The sequence below is a fragment of the Cynara cardunculus genome (genome assembly GCF_001531365.2).
Source record: "Cynara cardunculus var. scolymus isolate 2C chromosome LG 13, CcrdV1, whole genome shotgun sequence".
NCBI lineage: Eukaryota > Viridiplantae > Streptophyta > Magnoliopsida > Asterales > Asteraceae > Cynara > Cynara cardunculus.
Genome location: NC_037540.1, coordinates 33,434,532 through 33,443,904, shown reverse-complemented (window position 1 = coordinate 33,443,904; position 9,373 = coordinate 33,434,532).

Sequence of the window (9,373 nt, the reverse complement as noted above, 5' to 3'; positions counted from 1 at the left end):
TATTATTAAACCTAAATTAAGTTACTTTGTTACGTTAAATTAAATTATAATAAAAAAATTGAACTAAAGAAAATACACAAAACAAGAACTTTTAAATAATTAATTTGATACTAATATTATATACTCTTTTTAAAATTTTATGATATTTAGAATTTATATTTTATTCAAAAATAAAAACATTATCGTTTTCTCAAAATCACATAAAACCGTATTATATTGATAGAGATAAAGAATAAAACAAAACATTTAATTGAGAAGTGTCTCGATGCATTGCTCGAGTACCCTTTTATTATATATATATATATATATATACATAGAGAGAGAGAGAGATTTGTTTAGGAATCTATATATATATATATATATATTAAAGGAAGAACCAAGAGTATTGAGATGACATCATGAGAATTGAGTATTGAGGTATTGGTGAATTGTGGTTGAGTTTGAGATATCCCACATTGGTGAAGAGTTGAAAGATTTGAACAAAATGAAGTGTATAAGAAATGTGGATTGGATGCCTTTATGTCAAATAATGATGTTTGCCTCATAGGGTTGTCTTTCTTTGGATGACCCTCTTTGAAATCTATAACTATGGTTGAAACCAAACAAACCAAATGGTAGAAATTATAGTGCAAAAGTGATTATATTATATTATTATGGCATCATGAGAATTGAGTATTGAGGTGTTGGTTAATTGTGGTTGTGTTTGAGATATCCCTCATTGGTGAAGAGTTGAAAATTTTGAACAAAATAAAATGTATAAGAAAGGGGGATTGGATGCCTTTATGTCAAATAATGGGGTTTGCCTCATAGGATTGTCTTTCTTTGGATGACCCTCTTTGAAATCTATAACCATATATATATATATATATATATATATATTAAAGGAGGAAATTGAGATGGCATCATGAGAATTGAGTATTGTGTTGATTCCAGATCTCTAAATAACACTAATAATTAAGTTAAGAATAAACTAATTATATCGTGTGGATGAATTAAATGATGAACACTCAAGAACACAAGATGAATATTTAAGAATATACTGAGTGCCGAATGATTCACTTTATTCCAAAATGATTATATGAAAAGCGTAACCGATTACAAGAGACCTAACAACTATTTATATTAGAAAGCTAAATAAGGAGATTGCTATCTATGGAAGATATTATGCAAATCTCTTACGAAAAGGAAAGCTTATCTAGACATGGAAAGTAAATAAAAGCAAAGTAAATCTTTGAGAATCCAGCTGTCGATTTGTCATATTCAGCTGTCTTCTGTGGAACGTTGTTCAACCGAGTCTTGATATCATCTTCATCGGGTGTGATAACTGAATTCTGTTTATTACCTGAGGTAATAAATACATAATTATCTGTTAAATGATTTCATGATAGCATGATAAATTAATATATTTGATCATGTTAGTATGTGAAATTATATGCATAAATGAGTATGCATTAAATTTATAGGTATAATTATATACATGATAAAGTACCTACATAGGTGTGTATATGTATGTGTGAATATGCATGTGTATGTGTACATGGGTTTACATGCATGCATGGATGATTTTATATGTAAACATGCATATGGGTAAAGGCTGTAGTTAGCCGACCTTCCTAAAAGGGAAGGGTATAAAAGGAGGGTTAGCCTCCATTTTCATTCTTCTTACTATTTTTGAACTTGGTTGAGCGATTTAAAGAGTTGATTGGATTAATTCTTGACTGAAATTCAAGATTTTCAAGAAGTTGGTTTCAAAAGTATTCAAGGTGAGTGGTTAAAGGCTTTCAAATTTCTTTAAATTGTATGTTTAAATTGAGCTTTGAAAGGATTATTTGATAAATGATAATTTCGACCGGATTATGCTAAACCGGGTGAGTATTAAGCGATTTAAAGTTAAACCGGACAAAAGGTGAGCGGTTTAAAGTTTAATTGGCCAAGGCATGAGCGGTTTAGAGTTAAACCGCCTAAGCACTAATTGATATGGTCTTAAATCGGACAAAAAGGGTTGGGCGGTTTACTCATAAATCAGACATTTGTTGACCGGTTTAGTCTAAATCGCACATATTGTGTACGATGTAGGAAGTTAGTGAGATTTAAACTTTTGGACCATGTATTTTGTACTGGTAGATTCTTGTACTAAGGGACCAATATGGTGTACAAACATGTATTTCTTGAATATGAAGTATATGATACATGCAATGTGTCGAACGGGGTGTTACAGAAAGTGGTATCAGAGCCTGAGTTTAAGGGATTTAGGTATTTAACAGCATGATACCTAGACTTAAACTGTTTTATTGCATGTTAAGGGTCCCGGACATAATTAGCACCATTGGAAATAAATATGATGAGTTGAAAGAACAGTGTGTAAGGTAAATTTTAATTATATTTGGCTAATGTAATTATGAATTTACAGGTACATATCTGCACTTGAATACTTCATTATATTTGGGAATGTGAATATGTGATTATTAACACTAAAATCTGCAGATGTCTAGCCGAACATGAAGATCTGAAAAAACGGCTCGTCTAAGGTCTGAGGAAAGAGAGGAATAACCCGTTAACCTTCCTACTAGCACTTCCGGAAATAGAGGGCGGGGAAGACCAAGGGGACGAGGCCGAGGGAGAAGTAAGTCTCTGGGAAGGGGTCGGACTGAAGTACATCCTGAACCTGAAGAATCCCATTCTGGAAATGCTCAGAAATGATCGATGCCACACCCAGAATATGTGACCAGGGATATGTTGGCAGAGAAAATGGGGAAGTTACGGGAAACTCTGACATCTATCAAGGGAATACCGGCTAGGGTGGAAACGGAAAGAGTGAAAGTTCATCCCTCTGTTCCAGTCACTCACAACAAAGAGGGAGATATTAAGATGTTTTTGGCATGCAAGCCACCAACCTTTTCTGGGGCAAGGGATCCAGTGAAAGCTATGTGCTGGATCAAGGAGATGGAATCTGTGTTCAACACCATTCGATGTCCGAAAACAGATAAAGTTCGATTTGATGTTTCAGTATTAAAATCAAATGCTCTGTTCTGGTGGGAAGTTGAATCATTGGCCAGAACGGATGTTTTACAAACATTATTCTGGACAGAATTTGTGAACCGATTCAAAGATCAGTTTTGTTCTAAAAAAGCAGTGAGACAAATGGAAGAAGATTTCTTAAAATTGGAACAGGGAAATGGAATAGTTCAAGAGTATACTGAAAAATTTATCGAATACTCTTGATTTGCAGAAGACTATGTTTTAACAGAATCCAGGAAGATAGAAAGGTATATCTAGGGTTTGAAACCCTCAATCATAGAGTTTGTAATTGCTATGAACCCTAATACCTTCTCACTTACTGTGGATGCGGCTGAAGTAACAAAATGAAACAAGAATCGATAGTCAGAAGGAAAAGTTGTGGAAAAGAAAAGATGGGAAGGGCCTTCGTCTAATTTTCGAGGGCCAAAAGTAGTAAAATACGATAACAGATCTGAGCAGAAGATAGGTGAGAAAGTCTATTCACAATGCCAACAGGTTCATCAAGGTGAGTGTAAGATAGAACCATAAAGTGTTATAAATGTGGCGAAATGGGTCATTTGTCAAGGAATTGCCCAGCTAACAGAAGATGTTTCAATTGCAATTCTCTGGATCATATTCGACCGAACTGTCCCTTGTTAAGAACTCCGCAGCTAACAATGGGGAGTAATGCGTCAGGTACTCGGGGAAGACCTACTGTGACCAGAGGAGGGCAAGGAGGGGCACAAGGACGGTCCTTCCAGATGACAAAGAATGAGGTAGAGGCGTCACCAGATATAGTAACAAGTACCTTCCTTCTGAATTCTATACATGCTAAGGTGTTATTTGACTCTGGTGCAAATCCGACTAAGCACGGCTTATCATCCGTAAACTGATGGGCAGAGTGAAAGGACTATCCAGACTCTCGAAGGCATGTTGAGAAGTTGTATCATTGACTTTGGGGGATCATGGGAAGATCACTTGCCGTTAATAGAATCTACAGACAATAATGGTTATTATTTCAGCATCCAAACGACACCATATGAAGTGTTGTATGGACGTAAATGCCGAATGCCGTTGTGTTAGAACGAGGTAGGTGAGAGACAGTTAACGGGTCCTGAAATTATCCAAGAGACTTCTGAGAAGATTGAACAGATCCATAAAAGAATCAGAACAACACAAGACTTCCAAAAAAGTTATGCTGATAATCGTTGAAAGCCGATTGAATTTTGTGTAGGTGATTTTGTGATGCTGAAAGTTTCGCCGTGGAAGGGTGTCATCAGATTCGGAAAGAACGGTAAGCTCAGTCCGAGGTATGTTGGACCATTCAGAATATGTTAGCGAGTTGGGTCAATGGCGTATTAGTTAGAGCTACCAGAAGAATTAAGTCTGATTCACAACACTTTCCATGTATCGAATCTACGAAAACGTTTAGCTATTATGAGCCTAGCTATACCGTTACCGGAAATCAAACTGGACAGTAAGCTGAACTTTGTGGAAACATCGGAAGCTATAATTGACCGAAAGATCAGGGTGTTGAGAAACAAAGAGATCAGTCTGGTTAAAGTTCAGTGGAAGTTTCACAAAAGACCAGAAGCGACTTGGGAATTGGAGTCGAAAATGAGATCAGAATACCCGTGGTTTTTTGATTAAAGGAATTCCGGGACGGAATTCTTTTGAGGAGTGGATAATGTGATAACTAAATCCTGGTTATCACCTGAGGTAATAAATACGTGATTATCTGTTAAATGATTTCGTGATAGTATGATAAATTAATATATTTGATCATGTTAGTATGTGAAATTATATGCATAAATGAGTATGCATTAAATTCATGGGTATAATTATATGCATGATAAAGTACCTACATAGGTGTGTATATGTATGTGTGAATATGCATGTGTATGTGTACATGGGTTTACATGCATGCATGGATGATTTTATATGTAAACATGCATATGGGTAAAGGCTGTAGTTAGCCGACCTTCCTAAAAGGGAAGGGTATAAAAGGAGGGTTAGCCTCCATTTTCATTCCTCTTACTATTTTTGAACTTGGTTGAGCGATTTAAAGAGTTGATCAGATTAATTCTTGACTGAAATTCAAGATTTTCAAGAAGTTGGTTTCAAAAGTATTCAAGGTGAGTGAATAAAGGCATTCAAATTTCTTTAAATTGTATGTTTAATTTAAGCTTTGAAAGGATTATTTGATAAATGATAATTTCGACCGGATTATGTTAAACCGGGTGAGTATTAAGCGATTTGAAGTTAAACCGGACAAAAGGTGAGGGGTTTAAAGTTTAATTGGCCAAGGCATGAGCGGTTTAGAGTTAAACCGCCTAAGCACTAATAGATATGGTCTTAAACCGGACAAAAAAGGTTGGGCGGTTTACTCATAAATCGGACACTTGTTGACCGGTTTAGTCTAAATCGCACATATTGTGTACGATGTAGGAAGTTAGTGAGATTTAAACTTTATAAATCGCTTGATTACATTGACCGGAGAAGTATGAATACGATTAAAGGGAACCGGTTTATTTAAATCGGACGGTTATGCATAGTGTTGTCCGGATTGTTAATCCGGAAAAAAAATGTTGGAAATTTATTCTAAAGTGTTAAATCGGACAAGTTATGTGAAGGGTTGTCCGGATTTGTTATCCGGACAAGGTTGACCGGATTACATGTTGACTTGTCAAGTGATGATTCTTTCAAACAATAAATGAGAATTTTGACAAAATGAATTTGAACTGATAATAATTCCATTGATTTCAATTTATTCAATATGAAATTGATTTATGAAATATTTTGATGAGAAAATAAGGGTGGCATATCAAGGAGAGGTGTACCATGGGATAAGGGTGACATATCAAGGAGAGGTGTACCATGGGATAAGGGTGACATATCAAGGAGAGGTGTACATTTGGATATAAAGGTGGCATGTGTATGTGTGTTATATCTTACTATTATATCCCTTAAGATTACCGTGTTCTGGAATCTTTATTTCTTTGTAATTTAAAGATTTAGGATCAGGGTTCTTATTGGAAATCATAGTCTGGATGTTATTGAGGAGGAGATAACAGGTTTGGCCTGAAACTTTGAATAAACCTTATTTGATTTTGAGATGTTTAAAAGTGGCATTGTGATAAATTGGTTAATGTAAACCTGATTGGATTTAATGTGTTGTTTGCAAGCAGAGAACTTGGCTTGAAAAGTGAAAGGTATTGGTATTATGTTTTTACTCTTTCATATATTTGTTTTATATATGAAAAGTGGTTTTACTTAAAAGTTTTGGTGATTTTCACCCTGCAATAACATAAATAGGGTAACTCACTAGACCTTTCGGTCTAACCCTCGTTTTTGTGATTTTAAACATGTATTGCAGGAAGTGCAGGAAGTAAAGGGAAGGGAAAAATATAATATTTTCCCTATATGTTTAACAACATGAAGATTTTCTAGAGTTATGTATAGTTTTGTAAATAAAGCTTGATTAGTACAAGAGTGTATTTGAATTTTTGGACCATGTATTTTGTATTGGTAGATTCTTGTACTAAGGGACCAATGTGGTGTACAAACATGTATTTCTTGAATATGAAGTATATGATACAGGTAATGTGTGGAATGGGGTGTTACATCGGGTGCCTCTAGTTGAACTGATGTGGAAGACTTCAAGTGTTGGTAACCAGAAGGGTTATGAAGATGCGCAGTTCATCGCATCTCTGGTCGGTCATCGGCCTTCTGGTTGTATTAGACACTTAGTCGTTTTGCCTGGAAGTCTTCCATCGGCCTTCTGGTCTTTCATCACTTGTTGTTTTTCATTACTTTTTCAAATGTGAGTTATGGGGTCTAACAATCTCCCCCTAAGTAATGAAAAGACAAACATTGATTAATCTATGAACATTCAAAGGTTAAATGAAAGACAGAGGCTAAACTAAAAGAAAAATATCCTTTTGCCAAAAAATTTCATTGGACAAGGTGTTTGGATGAATTCTTACAAGTGATAAATAAAAATGAAATTACATGAAATGCTTCATTCATGGTCTCCTTGTGATATCTTCCAGAAATGCATCATCAGTCCTCTATATCGGATGACTGTGGAGATCTTATGAATGAGTTGTTGACCCTCTCTCATTGGCACATGAGGTCTGCCCAATCTATCTCTGATGATATTCTGAAACCATTCAAGTGTTGTGGTTGAATATTTGAAGGCCTCAGTCAGTCTAAAGAATTACTTCACACCAAACTTGTTCTTGAACACCAATCCAAGCTCTGGTTGAGTTAAGACTGAGGCATATCTCTTCTTGTAAAGTCTGTCTGGAGGAGTGCAAGAGAGTCTTTCGATGCCGAGTTCAAGAGCGATTTGAAAGTTGCTCTTTGTTCTGTACTTTACCATGGTCTCCATCGCTTGAACTATCACTCGATTTGCCATCCCAAATCTGATCCCTTGATCCTATCGTTGAGCTGTGTGTCCATATAGATCAATCAAGTCCCATGGATTGAGATTGATCAAGTCATTGTCATTGAAGACGCTGACCTGCCCATGAGCTCGCTCCACGGTGTACTCGATGTATTTGATTGCTCTGTTAGCGAAGGTTTTCATTTTTATGTCTAAAACCGTCTTGATTCCATCGTTCGAGAAGACGGCTTGTGGTGGAGAGGTCGTCTGTCTTACGAACCTATGGCGCAAGAGATCCATCGACTCTGGTGAAAGCATGGGAGGATTGAGTACCAAATTTTCATCACAATCATGGTACTGGTACTGATGGATATTTTCCATCATTACAGGTTCCCTTGGTGGCATCTCTGGACGTCTCCTCAGTGAGTCGAAGTTGGCAATAATCTCATCGACTATGCCTTGAGGAGGATGCCTTGATGAGGAAGGGATGTCCGCTGGCACTTGTGATGGTTGGGTGATGGGTTGTATTTGGGTTGAGAGTTTTGTGTGGGTTAAGGGTTGTGTATGGGTTGAGGGTTGAGGTGATGGTATGGGTTCTGGTTGTGATGGTTCAGGTTGGGTTGGCTCGGGTCGATGTATTTCTGGTTCAATGGGCTTTGGTTGAGGTATCTCTATTTCAATGGGCTCTGTTTGGGTTGGTGGTTGTTGTGGTAAGGTAGGTTGACTTATGATGTGTAACAACCCGTCCCACATCGGTTGGTGAGGAGAACTAAGCACTCCTTATAAGGGTGTGGATACCTCAACCTAGTATGACGCGTTTTGGGGCTTGTGTTGTGCGGCTGCTAGAAACAAAACCGTGCGACTACTGCTTTGTGGTTGAGCGGGCAGGTTAGTCAAAGCGGACAATATCATTGCTACGGGGTTCTGGGGGCGTTACATGATGGGTTCTAGTTGAATGGGTAGGGCGATGGAAGGTTCTATATGAGGAGGTGTTGGTGATGGAGTAAAGGGTTGGTTAATTTCTGGATGAGGAGTAGGTAGGTTTTCATCGAATGAAGAACTCACCTCGATTGGTGAGAACTCATTGATTTTGGGTGTGGATTCTTGGGTGCTAGCTATGGGAACATATACATTATGTACATCTTCAGAGGGCTAAGCCTCTGGTTCCCTAACTTGGGTTCCTTGGGATGTTGAGGTTTGGTGGCTTTGAGTTGGTGGTGGTGGTGGTGCAGCGGTTTCCATTGTTTGTTGAGCCACGTTCTCCCCCTCATGAGGACCTAGACCATGATCATCTTGGTCAGGATCCTCATGCCTCTATCTCTTAAGCGGGCGGCTCTATGAGCAGGATGCTCTGCTGCGCTTCTTCTTCCATAGCCTCATGCGCTCGGCAAGCGTATGCACTCGCTCTTTGTTGCGTCGTTGTTCCATTGTACGAAGAATAGTGTTTGTATGATCTTATTGTTGGAGGAGAGTCTTCTTCAATGCATTGGTTGGCTCTACAGCTCTGGCCGCGAACTTTGCACTTATCTCGTTAAAGGTTGAGATAAGTGCCTTTGAGAGTGCTCTCATGTCGGCTCTGGTTGCAAAGTCTGTTGAGGTGGTGGATGGTGAGGCGGGAGRAGGGATGGAGGTTGAGGTGGATGCGGGTGGTGGGATGGTGATGGAGGCTATCATATTCCTCACCTCTGCAGCAAAAGATGTAAAGGATTCATCGAATGATGGAGCTGCAGGGGGTGGAGGAGGGGTTGGTTGAGTATTTGGGCAAGTATGGTGGCTGGAAGTGAAGTAAGGGTAGTGTTTATGTTGTTTATTTGGGTGGTGATGGAGGCGATGGCTTCATTGAATGATGGAGCTGCAGAGGGGGGTGGAGAAGGGGTTGGTTAAGGTATTTTGGTAAGTATGGTGGCTGGGAGTGTGGTGAGGGTAGTGTTTATTGTGTTTAGTTAGGTGGTGATGGAGGCAATGGCTTCATCGATCGCAGTTGCCTGG